The sequence below is a fragment of the Macaca fascicularis genome, chromosome 12 (genome assembly GCF_037993035.2).
Source record: "Macaca fascicularis isolate 582-1 chromosome 12, T2T-MFA8v1.1".
In the NCBI taxonomy this organism is placed as follows: domain Eukaryota; kingdom Metazoa; phylum Chordata; class Mammalia; order Primates; family Cercopithecidae; genus Macaca; species Macaca fascicularis.
The window spans coordinates 52,285,388-52,309,320 of record NC_088386.1 but is presented as its reverse complement, the minus strand read 5'-3'; the positions used below and the strand labels follow the sequence as shown (position 1 = coordinate 52,309,320).

General features: G+C 36.5%; 1 long non-coding RNA gene across 1 annotated transcript; it reads right to left on the bottom strand.

Moving 5' to 3' along the window:
- Window positions 1–419: 419 nt before the first annotated feature.
- LOC123567900 (uncharacterized) lies at window positions 420–23,856 on the bottom strand. Its single transcript, XR_010579750.1, has 3 exons — window positions 23,748–23,856; window positions 4,855–4,895; window positions 420–615 (listed from the first exon to the last, which is right to left on the bottom strand). It is a non-coding gene; the product is annotated as an uncharacterized lncRNA (long non-coding RNA).
- Window positions 23,857–23,933: the final 77 nt, after the last annotated feature.

The following is a 23,933-nucleotide window of genomic DNA, read 5'->3' as shown; positions in this document are numbered from 1 at the left end:
TAAGTAGCATGCTCCAGCATTAAGGGGGAGTGGTGCCAGTCTAGATGTGCCTGTCCTAAACCCCCTTCTTCACTACTTCAGACTAAACATCCTATAGCAATGGAGAAGAAATAAGGGTATCTTTGTATCCCAAATTATGAAATGAATCCTGCATATAGTCTGTGCATGGGTGCAGACTATAGTAAATAGGTGGGGAAATTCCCAGGCACCTGGGCAGCATGTTCAGGTAGAGGCAGCAGTGGCAGTGGTGGGAGATGAGAGCCTGCATCCAGTAAGTACCTCCTTGAAAGCAGTGGAAATAATATATTATCTCATTCCCAGATACTAATACAGTATCTGGCCAAGCCAATAGTATGTAAATAATAAATATTTGATGAATTAAAAATATAAATATTTGAATAAATAAATGACACTGAATATAGTCAGACAAAATGACAAGCTATTTTATAATGAATAACATTTTGGGAGGATCATGAAAAGACTCCCTGCTTGAATATTCTCCTGGGAATCTACCATGACATGATTCTTGATAATCTTCCATTAAAAAGACAAATAACACTGGATAACGGGCATTACTTCTCCAGGATTCCAGTTTTTTTTTAAATGCAGATATTTCTGCAAAGAGATAAAAGATACATCACTAATAACAACTAACATCCACACATCAAACTTACTAAGGTTTCCAGTAAATGACTATTAGAATGCACAGGAAGTTCTTTTTTTCTGATGTGGGAAAGAGGGAGAAAGGGAGTTCTGAGTACGGTGTTACTGCTAGAGAACACTGGCCTAAGTAGTGGGTCATGAGTAATTTGAGAGCTGCAAAGGGAAACTCCGCATTTGAGCAGTCAGTGATCTGTTAAAAGAAAAACAAAACAAACAAACAAACAAACAAAAACAATGCAAAACGGAAAGGGGAAAACATAGGAAACACCTCTTGATCCTACTTTTTTTCCTTTGGAGAAAGTTATAGAGTGAGTCATTTTGTCTCTTGGAACATTCCGGGAGATGATTCTCTGGGACAGTGGCCAATACAAGGACCATCTGCTTGGGGAGCCAGAATTTGATGCTTCTCAAACTAATAACATTCCTTTCTCCCAAAAACCCATTTCTGGGCTGACACTTACTGTTGTGACACTTCCATGTGGTTCAGCAAAATAGGTAATAAATTTTACTTGAATTTAATTGGCACTAAGCAACTAAAACAATCCTTGAGCTTTGGAAAACGTTTCTTTTCTTCCAGAAGGCCCATACCAAATAGAAATCATGTAGATGGAACACATAATTTACTTAAAACTTTGTATAGTATGGCAGAGAAAATGTGCATCAATTCACACATGATATTCTTCCTCCTAGGGCACATTGAAAACTGCATTTCCCAGTGGACTTGCATTTAGGCAGGGTCATGAACCCAAACAGAAAGCTTAACTGTGGGTCACTTGGGGGCAAAGAAAGTAAAAAACCCTTTCACCATCCCTTTGTCTTCCTCTCTTGCCCTGCCTTGATCACTGGTGACATTTGATATAGATGGCGAAGGCTCCATTATACTGGGTACCTAGGTGACTTTGCAAAGACAAAATTCCCTGCCCTTGCTAGCCTTCCTTGAACATGTAACAAGGGTTAGAAACAACTTTTGTTGAGCAAAGTTACTGTGATTCGACATAATTTAGCCTTATGACTAATGAAGCTATTAACTCTTTTATACAAAATAATTATTATATTTTCCTATTTAAAAAGCTATATTAGAATCAAACATACAAAAGAGAAAGAAATTTTGAATTAGGGGAATTAATGGGAGTTTCTTTGATGTCCCCCCACTAGTCCATTTAAAATAGTGTTTGTTTCATATTTTTAAACTTTTCAATGTACTGCTATTTATTTTTAATCGTATGGAAAGTTTTTAAAAGTTTGGCAGAGTCTCATCAAATTTGGAGTGCAAAATCACCATCATTGACAAATAGAAAGTATTCTAATGAAAATACAGTAAGGTTTTTATCTTTTTATATATACATACACATACATACATATGTGTATATGTATGTTTGCATATATATGTATATGTAAACTTATGATTTAATGCAGAATATATGGAAGTGATATATTAATTCAACTATTTTTACTTTTCCAAATTTTTATTTTGCTAAGCTATTTTACGTCAGACTTCTACATAAAAGATGTATAAAATGCATCATACAAAAAGATGAGACTTCTCAAAAAGTAGCTAATAAAAGGAATCTATTTTTCCCAAAATATAATATTTTTATCCCATAAAGCAGGATTTGGCAAACTTTGCCTGAAAAGGGCAAGAGAGTAAATATTTTAGATTTTGTGGGCCATATATAGTCTGTGTCAAATATTATTTGTTTTTATATCTGAAAACCCTGTAAAAATGTAGAAATAACTCCCCATTCTTAGCTTCCACAAACAAAAAACACGGTAAGGATCAGATTTGGCCCACAGGCTACAGATTGCTTTCCCTGCCATAAAGAGTTTACTTCATTAGAAAATATATATATGTGTGTGTATGTGTATATATATGTGTGTGTGTATATATATATATTGCAAATGCAAATATGTAAAGAAATTCAATTTTCAAACCCTTTAAGGCATTTATCTTTTTCTTAAAATGCTGACTTCAAATAAAAAGCTGCTAAGGTGGAGTTAGGTGAGGATGATACGGGACCACTTGCCTTATGAATTTCCAGTCTGAAGCAACCTCGTTTTCTGATCTATTAAAAACATTGGTCAATGTCTATATGTCCACTATCCCTGTCTTTGGTGTCTAGGTAATGCAGACAGAGCACCAAATAAAGAACTGCACACCACTGGAGACTGAGGCAGACTTCCGGGATTCCTAACTACCATTCTAAATAACTTATTTATTGTGTTGTCTTATGCCTTGTAACATACAATCATTGTTTGCCTTCAAATGAACTCTGTAAGTTGTCTTCATTCCTTTTGACTGCGACTGAAGGGCTTCAAAAGACATGTATATTAGACGACACTCTTATTAAGCAGAGAGAGTGACTCTGACTAATTTGAGTAAAAAGTTATATACACCTAGCGTAACTCATAGAGTTTTGGTTTTTTTTTTTTTTTTTTTTTTTTTTGGAAAAAAAAAAAAAAAAGCTAGGCAAGAAGGGCAGGGATATGGGTAAGTCACAGACTTCTTGGCCAGGGAGCTATTTTCAGATATTAGAATCTGGACTGCATTATACCCAGTTCTCTACTACAAATTAAAGGCCCCAGGCGATAATATGATTGATCTAGATTGCATCGCATCCATAGTCATTCAGTCGAGGAGATGGGAGGGAAGTATTTTCCCTTAAGGAAAAGAAAGAATGTCAAAACAAACAATAACAAAAAAATGAAAACAGATAAGAAAAGAAAAAGTCATTCTTACACGTTTTTAACAACTATTTCATTCTATTCAACAAAGTATGTAACTAGTTCTGCCTAATAATATGTAAGAAGCTACACAGGATTATTTTTAACCCTATTTCTTCTTGGAAAATCAGAAGTATTAGCAACAGTTGTCTTTGGCAAGTGGTAGAGACTACTTTTTCTTAAGTTATCAAAAATTAATCTGGAAAAGAGCAATTTTATCCACAATCGAGGCTGATAAACATGAAAACTGTTACTTGTTTTAATAACAAGTTGGGACACCATAGTTTCTGGACCTCAAGATCATAAATAACGAGGTTCCAGATACCGAAAACTAATGTGTCAGTGTGTGCCCATTTCTTAGGCTTTTCGATGCCTTATCATAGATAATATTGAAGGGCACTGAAATCAAAGAGGCTTCTCATCTCACCTAGCTGCTGCTATTCATCCTTCAGTAGCAAACCCATTCATTCTCATACCAAGCTATCCTTTATCTGAAAGTTAGCTCTTTATCTTTTATTTAGTAACTATTCAGGTTTCAATAGCTCACAATCACTTCTAAATAATGACATTCTATGATACGGGTACATATTAATTTAACAAATACTGTGTGGTTCCCTCTCTCCCTAAAGTCTCAGAAATATCTGAGTTTCTAATTCGAATATGTATTCAAACCACCTCATGACTCTATGTTCCTTATCATTTCAGACTTGGAGCTTTCAAATAGTGACCGACCATGTAGTGCTTTAGACACTCTGTTTGGAGAAACGTTTCCTTTATGAAGTTAACTAAAATGTACATGTTAGTAGATGCTTGGCTAATTCTATTTATTTATTTATTTTGAGACGGGGTCTTGCTCTGTCACCCATGCTGGAGTGGAGTGGCACGATCATGGCTCACTACAGCCTTGACCTCCTGGGATCAAGCAATCCTACCTTAGCCCCTCAAGTAGCTAGGACTACAGGTGTGCACCATCATGCCCTGCTAATTTTTTACTTTTTTGTAGAGATGGGGTCTCCCTATGTTGCCAGGCCGATCTCAAACTGCTGGCCTCAGGCTATCCTCCCACTTCGGTTTCCCAAAGTGTTTAGATTACAAGTGTGAGCCACAACAACTGGCCTGTTTGGTGAATTCTCTGAGTAATTTTTACCCCCATTGTGTAGTATAAATATGTCTCTGTAAAATCGAGTGTATCTGAGAAAGACTAAACATCCTATAGCAATGGAGAAGAAATAAGGGTATCTTTGTATCCCCAATTGTGAAAGGAATCCTGCATAGTTTCTGACCCCAGCATACCTCAAGTACCCTGTGGGAACTTCAGAAAGTCATTTGATTTAATGTAAGTGTCTGGGTTATATTTTGTGTATTGTGAAACTCTTATAGCCTCTTTACGGGTGTGGAAGCAGAGCATAAAGGAACACACAGCTCTATGAATCTCTGGAGGGCTGTTCCATTGGAAGAATCCATGCCTACCAGTACTTTGTAAGGCCAGAATCTTCCTTGCAGCATTTATTCTGGAAAAAAAGAAAAGCTCTATATCATTTCTTAGGGAAGGAGATAATGAAGAAAAAAAACACTGGTCTAGATTCAGACTGACACATTTAAATCCTGGCCCTATATATCAGCTAAATGACCTGGAGCAAAGGATTTCATTTTTCTGAGTCATAATTTTCTTCTGTCTGCTTGAGTAATATCCTACCTAAAATGTTGTTAAAAAGATTAAATTATATAATACACAGGGAAACTGGCACAGGTAGGCAGAGTTCATTAAATTATAGCTAGGATTTTCCCCTCAATTTCTTGAAAATTTTGAGATTAGCATCTTCTCAGAATTTATGTAAGATGAAGACTGATGAAGCAGCATGCTCTCTCATACTGTAAAATGTCACCTATGTCAAGATCACATTGCAATGTAGAAAGATAGTATTTGATAAACCTTTTGTGTTTTAATTAAAATCTATTATTAATGGTCTCTCTCTTATGTTTAATTTGGTCTTCTTAACTTGCGACTTGAAAAATATGTAACTGCTTAGGGTCTCTGCAGTTAGCTTGAACCACTATCTGGAGTTCTTGAATTCTAAAACTAAATAAAACCTTAATAGGTTTTATTGGGATGGGATATTTTGCTTCTCTTCAGTATAATAAAAGATTAGTTTTTCCAAAATGTTGAGGGGATTATGGGAATCATGGACTTTTACCCATGGTGTTGACTCATGCTAAGCATGAGAAAGGTGGAGTTCTCCAAGAAACATGGTTTCTTAGCCAAGCCATCTCTGTAATTCCTCCCATGGCTACTCCTCTCTAGACTTTGATATTTCTTATGCCTTTTAGCACCTTCAGGAACCTGTGTAAATGAACCACTCTGTATTCAAAACAAGACTACTAGATTACCCAGTAAGCTTCCATGCTGAAGAAAGTAATAATAATAATAATAATTGAATCGTAACATTGAATATTATAATTATACATTATTACATAATTCTATATTATATATTATATACTTATTATTCTATATTATTCTATAATAGAATATTATATATAACATTATATATTATAATGTATTATAGAATATATAATTCTATAATTCTGTAATTTATAGAATTATATTATAGACTATATACTATTCTATAGACAATTATATAGAGAATATTAATGTAGAATAAGTTATTATAGAAATAGAGCATTTTAACTTCATGCTTATTATACAGCATGTTCTCTACAAGCATTATGTCATAAATTTTATAACACTATTTTTGTTTTTACAGCTGAGAGAAATGAATTATTTTAAGGGCTGCCTCTGTAAAGAACTCAGTTCAGCACTATGTTTAATTCTTAATTTGCACTGGACCTCTTGGTAGGATTAACAGTTCTCCCTGACCAGAACACTTGAGTAAGCCCATTACAAAACCTAGTAAGGCCTTGAAAGCCCCTTCTCTGATATGGCTGGACCCTGCTGGCACCTGTAACTGCATCCGGAATCACTATTCTTCCACCCACCTGACCACAAATAGCATTCTTGACCAAATTATTTCCAATCTCATATCTGACAATAATAGTACAACTCAAGACACAGGCTACAGTCCCATTTTGAAAACAGTGATTTAGACATTTGACTATCCTTTCAAAAGCTTTCTCTTTACCACTTCAAAGTGGCTGAAGTGGTTAGACTTGTGGTTGCCCTTGTCTAAGCTGTTGTCTAGACTCTTCTTTCTGACTGGAAAAACAAAGCAAGAGAGTGTGACACGACTGTAACCTTGACTGAGGTCTGCAGGAACTGGGGCTGATAATGGAGAGGGTAGAGCTGGCCCTGGGTTGTGATGATTTTGCAAAGAGAAATAGAAGTCTAGGTCACTTAAGGAAAAATGGGAAGAATAAAGTTTTGTTGCACATGGACCTTCAGTTAGAAGTGTGCAATAATAATTGGTCAAGACTGAAAGGATGAATTGGGATTTGGATTCAGATATTTCTTGATGCCACAGAAAGTAGAAAGTGGACATTTTATATTGTACCTGCAAAGGAATGTATGGATAATATTAAATTGCTTCTAGAGCAATGAAGTCACTTACATAGTTAAAAAAGTGAAGACTTTGCTGCTGACAAATTTGCTGCAAGGATTACTTCCTGTTCTTAGAGATCAACCCAAAAGGAAGATCGAAAGCCAGGCCTGCAAAGACCAAAGACTTAAGACCATCGATATCTCCTTAACTATAGTGGTCTCTTGTGTTCTCTAAGAGATTTCCTCTAATCAAAGTCTCAACTCAAGTATGTAGGGGGTTTGCAACACCTTCAAGTTCTTAAATCCCAACGTGAGACACAGGGTTATTTATCAAGATCAGATATTCACTCAGGGTATCTCATTGGAGTCTATGAACATGTGAACTACCTCTAATAATACTCCAGGGATAGTCTTTGTGTAAAACTGTGATAAAGGTTCTTCTAACTCACAGAGAAGAATGTTTTTGATATAAGAAGTGTGTATCAAACACTACCTGCTTGAAATAAGATATTTCCATGGAAGGTTTTTTTTTTTAATTCATACCTCAAATTAGGAAACAGGAATGCTTTTACATAATTTCTAGATTGTGTTTTTTTTTTAAGGGAAATTCTGTTAGTTCTAAATAAACAATGCATTTTATTATTTCCTCTTCAACATTAAACAAACAAGCTTTTATTAAAGTCACAGGTGCCTTTAACTTGAAGTATCATTTTAAATCTCAGGCACATAAATGTTTGTTTGGATATTAAGAAGACACCTGTGTAAGATTCAAATCCTCCTTTCTTTAAGTTTTGCTAAATATCCTCTAAGAATGCAACATAGGCTCTAAATTACCACCCGGAGCTAACAGGAATCAAAACTTTCAGTAAAGCCTGGAAACTGAGACTATAAACAGAATAATGGTAGAGGCACCTATAGAGTCTATCAGATCCCCAAACCATCCTCAAACCATGCTGTTCTGAAAGCTCTGTAGAGCAGGTAGTTTTAAGTTTTTTAATGCCATGGAATAGAAAGTAAGTTTCTCACACGCTGTGAAGTTCTTCCTTCTATCTAATATAAATTTCTCTTGCTGCAGTTTTAGCTCATTTCCTGCAGTTTGAGTCTCTGTGATCAGGAAGAACAGCTGGTCTCTGTCATCCTTACAATAACCACTCATATTCCTGAAGTTATATCAGCCTTAGGTTTCTTCTTCTCTAGGCTTAAAAGCTCAGCTCCTTTAACTTTTCCTCAGAGGTCCCATTTCTCAGCCATTTTATCATTTTGTTGATTGCTTCTGGAATCTCTCCAAATTCTCTATCTTCTGTCAGTCGTGCTTCCCTCAAACGGGAACAGGCTGTGAGTACTGGAGACCTTGCTACTGCCAAATACATCGGAAGCTTACTTCCTTTCCTTATTGGTCAGCTACTGCTAATAGAGCTATACAGATCAAAATGACCCTCATAAAACCCTGAGCTGCCATTCTTTCCCCACTGCTACCCCCACACTCAATCCTCACATACAAAAATGGAAATAAAATGTATTTTTACAATAGGGACAAGTCAAGTCAGAGATGTGCCACTTTCACTTCTAGCACTGGGAGTGGCAGGAGGCAGCCAAATGCCTAGGCAGAAAAGGGTAGGTCCCCAGTGAAACCCCACCTCCAAGCCGAAGACAGGTTAAAACTTGAAAGACAAGCTACCAGTTAAATCCTTGGACCAGGTTGAGAACTCTTCCTGTTTGGCATGCTTTCCTCTTATTATTCCCACCTTTCACCTATTTTACATATACCTACCCTTTCCTAATTGGTTTTCCACACTGTCATGCCCACCTTGAGTGGTCTCTTTGCTTTACCCTTTTTTGCACACTCACAAACCGGTCAGCACACACACAGCATTCTGAGTCCATAAAAGGCCCCAGACCCAGCCACACGGAGGAATTTTCCTGACTGTGGGAGTGGGGCACTACCCCTTGCATCCTCTCTCCACTGAGAGCTGTTTTGTTGCTCAATAAAATTCTTCTCTGCCCTTCTCACCCTCAATGACCTCATTCTTGGACGTGGTACAAGAGCTCGGAAACCCCCAAATGCAGGTACAAGCTATGGCTGAGTGAGGACGGGACGGGGCCTTGCCAGCTGGGGGTCCCTGTCTTGCAAAGTGACTGAGAAGAAAAATCCTACATCAGCATCTATCCTTTTACATGCTCCCCCTTGCTGTCTCTTACCTTGTCAAGCTATCTGTCTTGCCAGCCTTTGAACATTTACATATTTGCATCTATAGCCTCTGGAACATCTCCCTGCCTCAAGACATTGCCCAGAGGTTCTGAGAGCTCTCCCACTCTCTCTCCTCATCTACTGTCTTCTTTCAAACTCCTACCATACTAGTTAGGTCTATTTTCAGCATGAGTAAAATAACTTCAGCTCAAATTGAAAATAAACTCTTACTGAAAATGAGAGATGCCTAATTGTTCAGTTCTACAGGTTTGTGAATGTTTTATATATAAATGATATCATAGAATAAGCATTTTTCTGCAACTTCTTATTTCCAATCATAGTATGCTTATGATTCTTATCTTATGTTGAGGCATGTACCTTAGATTCATCTACTTTTCCTTTCTGTTTTGGGTTGCAGTGTATAAGTTATCACTATTGTTGAATTTACCTGTCAATAGACAATTAGATTATTTCCAGGTTTTTCTGTTATTTTAAGCAAAGCTATTATAAAAATTTTTGTATGTTTCCATATATATATGTGCAAGGTTTTTTCTAGGATATATCCCTAAGAATGGAATTGCTGAGTCATTTAAAATATGTACATTTTCAGCCTTAATAAATGTTACATAGTTTTCCAAAGTGATTGCAAAAATTTGTATTTCTACCACCTGTGTGTATAATATAGATATTCTAGATATTAATATTTTATCTGATGATGTGTGCCTTGCAAAGATTTTCATGTGACTTAGCTTTTTACTTTCTGTTTTCTTTGTTTAACAGAAGTTCTTAATGTGCTGAATTTCTTTCCACTTATTTCACTTATAATTTTTAAGTCTTATTGAAGAAATCATATTCTAACTCAATGTTATAAAGATATTCAGCTACATCTTCTTTCACATTTAGATTTTTAATTTATCAAGCATTGATTTGTTTATGATGTGAGCTAGGAACCCAGTTTGTTTTCTTTTACATGTAGATAAGCAGTTTTCACTGTACTATTTATTAACCTGTTTGTCTTCAATGTCAGTTCTGTCATATATCAAGATTCTATATGTGAGCCTCATTTTGGATCTCTATTCTGTTCCACTGATAGTTTTCGTATCCAAATACCACTGCCTCACTTTCCTAATTACTTTAGCAAGTCTTCATCATTTTATTCTTCTTTCAAAATATCTTGACACTTCTTGGCTCTTTGCTAATCCACAGAAATTTTATTTCAATTTGTCAAACTGTCTCTCTCTCCCTCCAATTATCCTGCTGGAATTTTAAGTGGAAATATACTGCATCTATACATCAATATATTTTTAAGATGTTGAATTATTCAATCCATGAATGTGGTCTATCTCTCCATTTACTGATCTACTTTCATGTCTTCTACATTTTTATAATGGGCTTCATAATGGTTATTGTTGTTGAGTGATAGGAGTTCTTTATATAGTCTGACTGTTAACCTCTCATCAGATATATGATTGGCAAATATTTAATCCCATTCTGTGGGTTGTCTTTTCACTCACTTGATGGTGTCCTTTCATTTAGAAAAGTTTTAAATTTTGATGAAGTCCAAGTTATCTACTTTTTTTCTTTTGGTGTCATACCCAAGAAATCATTGACAAATTAAATGTCATGAAGATCTTCCCCTAAGTTTTCTGTTAAGAGTTTTATAGTTTTAGCACTTACATTTAGGTATTTGGTCCATTTGAATGAATTTTCATAAAAGGTTCAGGGTAAGGATCTAACTTTATTCTTTTCATGTAGATACCCAGTTTTTCCAGCATCATTTGTTGATAAAACTGACCTTTTCCCATTGTGCCAATCTTTTAAAAATTTTTATCATTCTACTGGGTCTGTGCCAGTAACACCAGTGGTTTTTGTTTCCATTTCTTTAATCATGTTGAACATTTTTAAATGTTTCTATTGACCACTTCTATATCTTCCTTTGTAAATTTGTTCAAATCTTTTGTCTATTATTTTAGTGGGTTCATTTACATTTCAGTATTGGATTGTAAGATTTGTATATGTTTTCTGGACGGAAGTCCTTTTGAAATATAACATTATTTCGTCAACATATAGTGAACATTTTTTCACAATCTGAGACTTGTTTATTTATCATTTTCTTAATGGTATCTTTTAATTGGCATCTTAAACTGGGATTACATTCATTTAATCTATTTCTCTTTCATAAATAAGGATTTTGGATCCAGTTCTTAAATTTTTTTCTACACCACATGGTCATGAAGATTTTCTCTTGCTTTCTACAAGAAACTGTAGAGTTTTATACTTTATGTTTAGGTCTATGATTTGTCTTGAATTAATTTTTATATATGATCTGAGATATGACTGAAGGCTCATTTTTCCCCCACATAGTCAGTTTTTCCAGAACCATATATTGAAAAGATTTGTCTTTCTCCATTGAATTGTTCCAATTCCTTCATTAAAATTTTTGACTATAAAAGTGTAGTCTTTGTCTGGACTCTATATTCTTTCTGACAGCTAAAAAAAAATCTTTATAGCTATCTTGATATAAATCACTGTCTTGATTACTGGAGTTTCATTACAGTAAGTCTTGAAATTGAGTATTAATAGTTTTCGTGTTTAAACCCAGCTCTTCGTTTTCAAAATTGGGTATTCTAGGTTCCTTGAAAGTCCACACAGATTTTACAATCATCATGTCAGTTTCTACCAAAAACATTTCTAGATTTTGACTGAGATTGATTGCATTGAACCAATAGATCGACTTGAAGAAAATTTATTTCTTGAGAACATTATCTTGCAATCTGTAATCATGATATATCTCTACTCATTTAAGAATTTCATTGTTCTTAACAATGCTTTGTTAATTTTAGTGTACAAGTCTTACATACATTTGTTAAATTTATATGTACGTATATCATGTTTTGAATGCTACTATAAATGGTATTTTTTAAACATTATTATTCAATTGTTAATTGTAGGTATTTGAAAATACAACTGATTTTTGCAAATTGGCCTTTATACAGAGCAAGTATTAGTGAATAAGTAGGTGTGCATAGAAAGAGCCCCAGAAATTTTCATCAGGGTCTCATTGCTTCTATTACCAAACATTAAGCTGTGGATGCTTAGGGCAAAACTCTACAAGGCCAGTCGATGATTTACTATGCAGTGGTAAGCTGAATTACTCTACACATCATGGGTTTGGGGGTTTTGGTTATCTGCAAGAAACAGAATTGCTGTGAAAAGTACTTTGATATACAGAGACAACAGAATTCAGACATTCAACAATTTAATGTTAACAATGCCCAGCATCTAATAAAAAAAATTGGAAAAATAGGAAGCTGAAAAATGTTACCTATAAACAGAAGGGAAAAAATGAAAATATAAAAAGAGACAAAAATTATAAATATAATGGAATTGGCACAAAAAGACTCATAAAGTTGTAAAAGGAATGTAAATGAGAATAGAAAATGAAGATATTTTTAAAAGCACACAACCAAAGGAAATCCTGAAATGAAGATAAGATCAAATTGAACACAAAGCAATAGAAATGTCCATGTCAGATATTGAACTTGTTACTAGAGAATTTCCATTTGGTTTGTTTCCATTGCTTCCATTTTTTCATCGAGATTCCCTACTTGTACCTTCATTATATTCATGTTTTCTTTGAAACTTTACTATATTAATCCTAGTTCTTTTAAGTATTTGATGACTATTTTCATTATCTCTATCATTCTGATGTGGTTCTGTGAGTTATGAGTCACATTTTCCTATTTCTTCCCAGTTCTAGTAATTTTTACTAGATGCTGGACTTTATGAATGTTACACTGTTGAATATCTGGATTTTGATAACTTCCTTAATAATGTTGAACCTTGTTCTAGTAGGATGTTAGTTTACTTCTACATGGCTCAATCCTTTCAAAATTTGTTAGGGTAAGTCTAGAGTAGCCTTTTCTCTAGTTCTGGTATAGTCCCAGTAATACAGGGTGACCCTTTCTACCCAATGCTCCAAGTGTTCAATAATGTCACTGCACTTTGACTATGTTGCTCAGTTCACTTGTTGTGATTCTTTTCCTGGCACTTATTCTTTTATTATGTGGCTGTTCTTTGCCTCATATTGTAGAGTCTTGCCCTGCATATGTATGATCTTTATAGTATTAGGTCGAAGCCTTAATAACTCCTTATATAGGCTTTTGGGGTTCCTTATCTTCCTTATCTGAATAGTTTTTTCTCTTGGTATTCTGCCCCACAATTCCAGCTTCTCAGAACACTTGTATCTGTCTACTCAACTCAGTGAGACTGCCATGATCTATTTGAGCTTTTCATTCCTGCCCGGCAGGCAGAAATGGGTACAGTCATGGTACTCACCTTGTTTATTCACCTTCCCTCATAGATTACAATCTTGCACTTCCTTGTTTCCAATATCAAAAAATGGTTATTTCATATAATTTGCCAAGTTTTACAGGTGTTTTCAATGGGAAGACTAGTCTGTTACCAATTATATGGCTAGATGCAGCAGTGTCTCCAGGTAATTTTGAGGTTCAACTAACTTTTGTTCTGCACCTGGGTTCCCTTTTATTTGCTATCTGCTAAATTTGAAAAGCGCTTTGTCCTGACTCAGTATTTTTCCCTCCAGTTCTAGAGATAATTCCTCTCACTGGAGTGAGGCATGTTGTTGAGAAAACAGATTACAGAAAAGACAAAGTGGTTTTTTTTTTTTTTAATTTGGTGAAGGTACAATTATTGAAAATATTCTGCAACTTTATTTGCTACTGTTTGTCCACAGTTTTAAAAACGGGACTAAGTAAATCAGCAGCTATCTATCCATGGTTCTCATTTGTCCACACCATTTCCAAAGTAGAAGGAGAAAGACTGCAATCCAGTTAAGAAGCCACATTGGGAGTTGGAAAGAGACAAGCCTATACACACTTCTTCTTTTAGTCCTGCCTTTATATCCTTGGATTACAATTCAATTGCCAACTAAAATTGTTTAATGCCTATGTCTTCCATGACATTCCCATAATTATAGTGCTTGTCCCTTGAAATTAAAATTTGTCAGTTACTGTAATAATTCTTTAGCTTGTCCTGAAGGAAAGTTTTATGTTTTGCAAAAACCCTTCCTCATTTTAAGCAATATTGGCTAGAATTTTTTGAAGTTTATTAGATCTTTTGTGCATTTCAAATCTGACTTCTATACTGTGGTAGTCATGATAGCTGTCCACCAAATATTTCCAACTCCTACCTTCTAGGATTGTGGTAAATTGTACTTCTTTAAACTGTTTCTCTGGAATTTAGGCTTCTTCATGTGATTTGCTGTGACAAATGAATTGAAAAAGGAAGGGAGTGGCACATTTCCAAGCAGAAGCTTTCAGAGCCAGTAAATGGTTCAACATGTCCTTTTCCTTTTCATGGATTGTGTTGAAGCATATATTGAGATGAAACTTAAATCTGCATCAGGCATTGAGCAGAGATCCCAGCATGCTGCTGCCACCACCACCAGCTGCACACACAAAGCTGTGTTCGGTTTATGGTGTGATTGAAAAATAAACCATTTCGTGATAAGTTACTGAAAATGCAGGATTGTTGGTATTACAGCATAATCTAGCCCTTCTTGGCTAACATGTCAACCTCATTTTTCTTCTCAGTGATATATTTCACTGGTTCTAATATAATATGTAGCAAATTTTGAAAGTTTTCTTATGCTATCTTTGCTGAAAGTCGAATGTATGTGTGTGTATATGTGTATCATTACCTTATATTCATATATTATTATATGTTATTACACACACATATACACACAAATGACAATCTCAACACAAGCCATGGAAAAGGAGAAATGTAGTACTTTCTAAAAAAATCCATAGAAATCATTAATGTTGAGAAGTGATGATTATCTACTTGGACATCCCAGATGACCAGATTTGCATTTTAAAGTATTAAACCTTCTATCAGAATGATCCTAGGCATCCCAAAGGTTAATCATCAGAAGGCCATATTCACAGGGCCTTATGGCTGTCATTAGGATAAGATACTGTAGGTCACTGAAGGAAAAAAAAATTAACTCGCAAACTGAGACAATATAAATTTGACTCAAATGGGGAACAAAGACTTCATACCCAGAAGAAAGACCCTACAGGAAAAGTAATTTAGGGTTGAGCGCTAATGCTTACTCATTTTTGATGTGGCTCATGCTTTTTTTAAAGTACAATACATCAAATAGGTATTTCATCACAAAATTGAAAGAAGTTCTTAAAAGCTTGTAATTCAGTAGCGTGAGATTACTTGAGAGAAAAATTTAAAAAGCATTTTTTTGGCAATCAGGATGAAAAGAAGCCAAACTTCGATAGGAAATAGAATATTATTAATATTAATAGCATGGGCTATTTCAGACTTGCCTACTTTCAAATTAGGCACTTCCACTTCATAGCTTTGTGATTCTGGATAAATTGCTTACTTTCTCTCAGATTCAGTTTCCTTGTCTCTAAAATGCAGATATTACCGGTGTGTACCGAACAGTGCTATTGCACTGTTTAGATTCAATAAAATAATACATCTGAAGTATTTAAATTGATGACTAGTATCGTGTTATATTATTTTATTTCAATAAAAATTAGCTATCAGTATTACTGTTTTGAGTATAGGTCTTTCACTTATTTGTGAACACCTTTTACAATTCTAAAAATTCTCTTACTGCTTTCCCAAACCTTCAACTTGGTCAATCCATTTCACTGTACCCTCATGCCTTTGTACTTCTATTCACAGATTCTTAAGATATTATTAAATCATATGTATTATCTACTCTAACAACCTCATTATGTAAATAAGAAAAATGGAGCCCACTCAAAATACTTCTATCCATTTCTACTTGCTTTACAAATTATTAATGTATCTTAATACTTTTATTTGTCACGCATGTAATTTGCCCAGTAAATAATTTATTTTACAAATACTTGAATGGATCATATATGTTAATATTAATATCTTATGAAAATAAATAAGATAACTTTAACCTAGGAAATCCAGGAATCATTATTTGCTTGGTGTGTAATTTTGATAATCTAAGTTTTCCATGAGCATGTATCTTCGGGCATATGTTTGGGTAGGTTTTGCTGTGGGTCTTCTTTCTTTTTCACATATTGTTTCAAGATTTCCCATATCTAGACTAAAAGGAGGATACAGTAGTTCATAAAGTGCTTTTTGAGCTTAACAATTTGTCTGTAAAAAAGAGCTCAAAAATTCTTTTTTAAAACACACTACTTTCAAAAACCACTACACAGCCCATACATTTTCAAAGGAAAGGAAGATAAAGGAGAGAGAACTGAACTGGATTCTGACCACTGCACTCCCCTCAAAACTAGATTTTAGTCTTAAGACTACTACAAAAAAAGGAAGAACCAAATTCACTAACATTCACCTATTGTGCATCAATTAATGGGAACCTAATCACTTTAATCTAAACCACACAAATTCTATTGTGCCTTATTGTTTTCAGCATCTCCAAATATTAGATATGATATTCAAATTCCAAATAAAGTAGTAAGATCTAGATAATTGTTTAATTCAACAGACATTTATAAAAGTCACCTATGTGCCAGGCTCTGTACTAAGTGCTAGAGATACAGGTGAATTGTACACGTATCTGCTCTTGAGGAATTTCTAATGCAGGAGTTGGAGTTTGACAGCTATGTAAAAAAATACTTTGGTCTGCTAATGCAATACGTCGTCTAATAAAGGCATGTGCTGAGAACTCGAGTAGCACCAAGGACTATGGATGGCACAACCTGAGGATCAGCAATGCCTTTTGGAGAAAATGTGGCTTGATCTCTATTCTCGGGATCACTGCATGTTAGCTAGGTACAGAAGGAGGAAAAGCATGTCAGGCAACTGTCCATGTGAGTCAGTTCACTTGGTGAGTGGGGAGTGTAAGAGAGCAAGATGCACAGAACTGTGGACACTGTATTGCATTCCATAGATAATGGGAGGCATGGAGGTATTTCAAGATGGGTAAAAAGCAATGAGACATATTTGTAAGATACCATGAGTATGTTCACCTGCCCTTTGGAGCACATGTAAAAACTGCAGTTCTCAGGTCCCTGGTTGTGGGTGGTGCCACGTGATTAGCTCTTGCCAATAGGCTGTGGATAAGGAGGACATACGGCATTTCTGGGTCAAAACATGGAAGAGCCTGTCTGTGACCTGCCGTTGTTCAGTTCCCTGCCATGGTGTTTGTGGAAGCACATGTACAATGGACTTCCTACAAGAACAAAGATGGATATGATGCTGAATCTTCACAAGGAGGGCTAATGCAGAAGACTTTTGGAGAATGAGAAATAAACTTTTGTTGTGTGAAGCCACTGAGATTTGGGTATCACCTGCTAGTAGTGAGTAACCTAGTCTATGCTGACTAAAAGATGTTGGTAAGGGTTTATTAGTGTTTGTGTATGTGATATAGTAGGAAGCAGAAGAAAACTAGTTTTGTTTTGATGATTGGTTAGATGGTTTACCGTCTACTTAATGAGAAAAGATTCAAGTGAAGAAGCTAGCTAAATCAGTTTAGAAAGATTTACAAGTGGCAATGTGATGATGTGCAGACTCTAAAGCAGCTGTGTCATGCCAGTAGATAAGTCTAGCCAACACTTAGGTATAGGAGCCAGAAGCACAGTGGATTCTTGGGGCTAGAAAAATATAGACTTGAATGTTCTCATTAGGTATACTAGTTAAAATTACAAGAACAAATAGGTTCATCCAAAGAAGTTGTGAAGCAATTATCTACTGAATTTAGGCTAAGCAAATAACCAAAACCTCAAAACTCAGTTTCATCATCTGAATTACCCCATTTGGCTAAACACACTTTTAATAAAAATCAACTTTCAGTGGGAGTTTCCATCTTCATAACTAGCAGCAAATCATTTTTCCTTAGCTTAAGACTAAAACAGAAAGAGAATGGGTCTTTCTATATTTGTCCAGTACAAGCATGATTTTGGTTTTCTACCTCTTCATAGATTTGGGGTATTTTCTTTGCATATCCAGTAGATATTTCACACTCATTTGTGACTCTTTCATATGATTCTATTTCTTTATGAGTCTGGAGTCCTGACTTCATTAAAGCTCAGTACCACCTATTCAGTAAAGAAATGTTCACTCTGGAGTGGGCAGAAATTTTGGAAGCAGTATCCTTTTTACAAGTCGTCATCAGGAGAGTGAACCTAAAGATAATTCATGACAGGAGCTGTTTCTCTTAAGCACATCAGCATTGCTATTTATTTCACAGCAGACACCACAATCTCCTTTATTTCTTGGTTGCTTTTTATTTGCCTGCTCCTCCTCTCTCACTCAATCATGAGCTCCATCTCTCTGAGGAAATCATCTGCCTTGTTAACCATTATATTGCCAGCACTGAACCTGGCACATGGTGGGTATTCAATCAACTTCTATTGTGTTTGTTGAATGGATGGACAGGTATACACTGAAGGACAACACACAACAAAATAATCATTTTGTCTCCTATGTTAGTCTGAGAATATGATCAGTGTTTACTATTAAACAAATATTTAAAGAGTATTTAGTCCTTCCTTTTCTCATTCTTGTCTTTCACTCATGGGCTTATTGAAACTTTTCACAAATTCTCTATATTGTGCTTTTAAATATCCCAAATCTGACCACTTCTCCAAGCTATACCACTCTGGTCCCAACCCCCATCACCTCTCACCTGGATTACCACAGTCCATCCTTACTTCTCTCCCTGCTTCTACCCTGGCTGCCAAGCCCTCACCTCTTCCATTCCCAGGTTAATTTCAATATGGTGGTTGGAATGATTGATAGTCTAAAAATGCAAGATCCTCTCATTCCTCTTCTCAGAGTTCTTACTGAAATTAAAAGTCACTATCTTTACAGTGGTCATCAGGCCCTACACCAGCTAGCCAGTTGCCACCTCAATGACTTTACTTTTTATTGCTTTCCTCTTTGATCCCTTCCCCATACCAACATTCCATGTTTTTTAAAGGCACCATGCCTGGCCCACCACAGGATATTTGCTATTGCCTCTATCTGAAATGCCTTACTTCCACATATCCACAATGCTGGATCCCTCATCGACTTCAGGTCTTTGCTTCAATGTCATTTTCTCAGTGAGACCTTGCCTGATTGTCCCATATCAAATATCAGTGCCTTCCTCTGTACTCATCACTACTAATCCCTTCAACACTGTTTCAGTTCTCTTCATAGCATTTATCACCATCCAACATATTTTGAATTTACTTGTATATTTATTCATTGTCTTTCTCCATATAGTAGAACAAAATTCTACAAAGGCCAGATTTTTGCCAGTTTGTACAATGCTGTTTCACCTGGAATAGTGTTTAGCACAGAACAGACATAAAATAAATATTTTTGAGTGAAAAACCTGTAACTACTGTGCTAGTCCATTTGCATTGCTATTAAGGAATGCCCAAGGCTGGGTAATTTATAAAGAAAAAGGGTTTATTTGGCTCACAGTTCCACAGACTCTACAAGCATGGAACTACTATCTGCTCAACTTCTGGTGAGGCCTCAGGAAGCTTATAATCAGGGCAGAAGGCAAAGGGGGAGCTGGCATATCACATGGTGAGAGAGGATGTGAGAGAAAGACAGGGAGGGCCTAGACTGTTTTTTAAACCACCAGATCTCACATGAGTTCATTACCTTGGGGAGGGCACAAAGCCATTCATGCAGGATTTGCTGCCATGACCCAAACACCTCCCACCAGGCCCCACCTGCAACATTGGGAATCACATTTCAACATAAGATTTGGAGGGGACAAACATCCAAACTATATTAACTACTAAACACTTTAGAATCAACTCTGAGCCAGTTAGAGCTAAGCTGATCAGTATTTCAGAAGCCCCATGCTGTGGTTTGAGTGCGTCCTTCCAAAATTTATGTGTTGGAAACTTAATCCCCAATGCAACAGTGTAGGGAGAAGAAGATTGGGTGGATCAGGAGGGCAGAGCCCTTATGGATGGATTAATGTTGTCATGTCAGGAGTGGGTTAGTTATAACAAAAGTGGGTTATTGTAAAGCAAGTTCAGCTCCTGGTGCCTCTTTTTCTTGCATGTACTCACTTGTCCACCATGGGATCAACTCACTTGTCCACTATGGGATCATGCAATAAGATGTCCCTTACTAGATGCCAGCACCATGCTCTTGGACTTCCCAGTCTCCAGAACTGTGAGAACTACTTTATAAATTACCCAATCTATGATATTGTTATAGCAACAGAAAACAAACTAAGGCATCCCATGAAGGCAGGTGTGTGTGAGGCTAAAATTAAATTTTTAATTCTCAACTCTGGGCTGTAAACCTAAGGTATGTTAGTTTACAAATACTTCAGCCTCCCTTTTTCTCTATAAGTCTCAGTTTTTAAGACAACATTTCTGACCTGTTGGATGGCCCTGAACCCCAACAGCTTGCTCAGAGTCCAGGAAATACATCTCAAGTTTGAAAAATTATTTGTATTAAACAGTATTTTCTCTTAACTTTTAAATTAGGACAGTAGTGGTATAACAAATCCTATAACGTAATTACCTTTACCTCTCTTGTAATTACAAATTTTTTTTGCATGGTTGAGGTGGGAAACAAGCAAGTATTCTACTGAAATTATGAAAAATAGTTTTAGAAAGAAAATTGGAAGTCAGACCCAAAGGAAACCTAACTAGCATCTCCAAACTACTTTCAATCCAACTTATGGTTTTAACTTCATAAAAACTACAAAGTTTGAAAGCTATATAGGCTTTGGAATATATTTTATCCTATTCTATTGATGTCCTTATAATGTTTACAGGTAATTATTTCATTTTCTATAAAAATATAACACATAACATATTGATATGGTTTGGCTCTACATCCCCACCCAGATCCTCATGTCGATGTTGGAGGAGGGACCTGGTGAGAGGTGATTGGATCATGAGGGCAGATTTCCCCCTTACTGTTCTTGTGACAGTGAGTGAGTTGTCATGAGATCTGGTTGTTTGAAAGTGTGTAGCACTTCCCCCTTCCCTCTCTCTCTCCCTGGCCACACAAAGACGTGCTTAGTTTCCCCTTCTCCTTTTACCATGATTGTAAGATTTGTGAGACCTCCCCAGCCATGCTTCCTGTACAGCCTGTGGAATTGTGAGTCAATTAAATCTCTTTTATTCAGAAGTTACCCAATCTCAGGTAGTTCTTTATAGCAGTGTGAGAACAGACTAATACACACATTATGAGGATGCTTTCACAATTTTCAGTATTAGATTATAGAAATTACATTTTGGTAGACAAAACAAACAAATGAAATGTGTTCAGCAAAGTTTCTAGAAGCCTGATTGGCAATAACAATGATTAAAATAATAAGAAACAAACTTAGCCACACTGGGGCCAGAAGCAGTGGCTTACACCTGTAATCGCAGTAGTTTGGGAGGCCAAGGCAGGTGGATCACTTGAGGTCACAGGAGTTCAAGACCAGCCTGGCCAACATGATGAAACCTCGTCTCTACAAAAATTAGCCAGGTGTGGTGGTGTGCACCTGTAATCCCAGCTACTCAGGAGGCTGAGGCAGGACAATCACTTGAGCCTGGGAGGCAGAGGTTGCAGTGAGCCAATATCGCACCACTGCACTCGAGCATGGGTGACAGCAAGACCCTTTCTCAAACAAATGAACAAACAACAAGAAGAAACTTAGCCACACTGGAAGACAAGAATACAAAGCAGACATTTATATATAAATTTAAAATAAACAGATGTACACACAAAGTTGTTACTTATCTTCTAAGATGCTATCAGTTTAATCTTAAATTCAGACTTAACAAAGTATTTGCAGGTAAAAGCATTCACCAAATATCCACCAGACAGCCTTTAATCTACTGCATAGAGTAGACTATGATCTAGGACAGGAAAGTATTTTACCAGTGGCTAAATCAATAGATAATATAGCCAATTTACATGTTATATTGAAGATTTGTATGTTAATCACCTTTATGCACAGATGTACATGGCCCTGGTTGTCACTGATACTCACTATGGATTAGAAAGTGTTTGAGGACAGTGAGAACCCCAAGCCTTGACTGTTAGGAGACTGCTAACAGAGCCCCGTAGTGCTGCCTTGCTAAGGAGCAGTTCAGTGTCACTGCCTTTGCTCTGCACTCATTACTCAGCCTTCCATTCAGTAACCAAACATACTATAACAAATACAAAAGCAAGATAATGCTTGCGAGTAATTAAACTAGGAACAGGAAGATGCCTTTTTAGTATAAGATGATTGTTTCATAAAACAACTCATCCCCAACAATCTGATTTTCCTATTTTATAAAACAAATTTTGAGACATAGGAATATTTGGTGGCACATCCCCTTTTCATGGCATTTTCCTAATTGTATTTCTTTGAAATGAAAAAATAATTTCAAAAGTAATAGGATTGATGGCTATTTTTCAAATTACCTACATATATAGGTACCTACCTGCACAATATCTTTTTGGGATTCATTATTTTTATTCCCTCTTTTAAATGAAGACTTTCTTTCTCAGAAAAGTTAAACAACTTGTCCTATCATTGGTAGACAACAAAACAAAGTTTTTCAGACACGAGTGTTCTGCTTTCTCTCCACCACCTTTCTACTTCAGGGGCCCTGGAGGTCTCATTCCCACCACAGCCAAACTCAAAGGTCACATACACAGACACACATATGCTGGTCTATATAAACCCCCTTACCTTTTCTCAAGGACCTGTGGGACCCTAGTATCAAAATACTTAATTCACTCTGCAGCACAGAAAGGGCTGGCTTAGGGAAATCTGCCCCATTCCTGTTTGGAATAGCCTGAGGAAAGTCTAATTTTCAGTGACCTTTAGGGAAGTTTCAACCTTCAAGGCAAAAGGCCTTGGCCCAGAACCCAACTTGCCAAGTGCAGCCCATGACACTCTCCTGACCCCCAGCCATCAGTTTTACGAGCAGCCCACTCTTTTAATATCCTCCCTGGGCACCACCTGACACTCACACGCCCCGGTGCAGAGAGACGGGGATGGGCCAGGCAGGAAGAAAGTGTGCAGAGGGATTAAAAAGTACCGTGTTCATGGCTTGAAAGTTTGTAAAGAAAGTACTGAACACAGACTTCCCATCGTATCAAAAGGGAAATTTATGCATCGCCTTTGAGTTCAACTTCTCCATTAAAGCTTTTCCCCTATAATCTAGGGAGTTCTTATCTTGGTGACTTATGATGTTATGGAGGGGCTCATGCATGGAAAATGTCAATAGAAATAGTAACTCTGGAAGGGAAGGGCCTCCTAATTAGTCCCCATTTAGATTTTATGATGGCTTTGAGATCTGCTCATCCTGACAGTGCGTACTGTGGTTACATATTGTTCTAGCCTGAGGGAACCATAGGAAAATCCAGATTTATTGTACCTATCATACCAGCATATTTCATTTGCCATTATGAGCAGCCATCTCGCAATGATGCAGGAGTATTTATTACAGATTAAATTGTAGGACCTGGATGGTTTAGTGAGGTTCTTGAGGTATCATTTATGTCATTAACTGGCTCATTATCAGACCTGCAAATCTCCATTCTTTTCTGTGCCTTCTGTTTGAGCAGGGAGCCTTCCGGGCTGGAGCAGCTTCCGGGCTGTATTTTGTGGTGGCGTAGGCATGAAGTTTGAACACAGAAAAAGCACATCGCTTGCATCACCCCGTGTTGTTGTTTTACCTGATTTCCTGGAAGGTCGTGGCAAATCCCTCTTAGAGCTGTTTGCTGGGGGTCAGGGCAGGAAGGTTCCTGTCGGGCTGCTCAGTTCTGACCAGGTGCTTGTGTGTATGGAGGAGTAGAGGGGGCGGGGATGACTTTGGAGCTGCAGGATTCAGGGGATTTATTTTCAGAGGTGACTAACGCTAA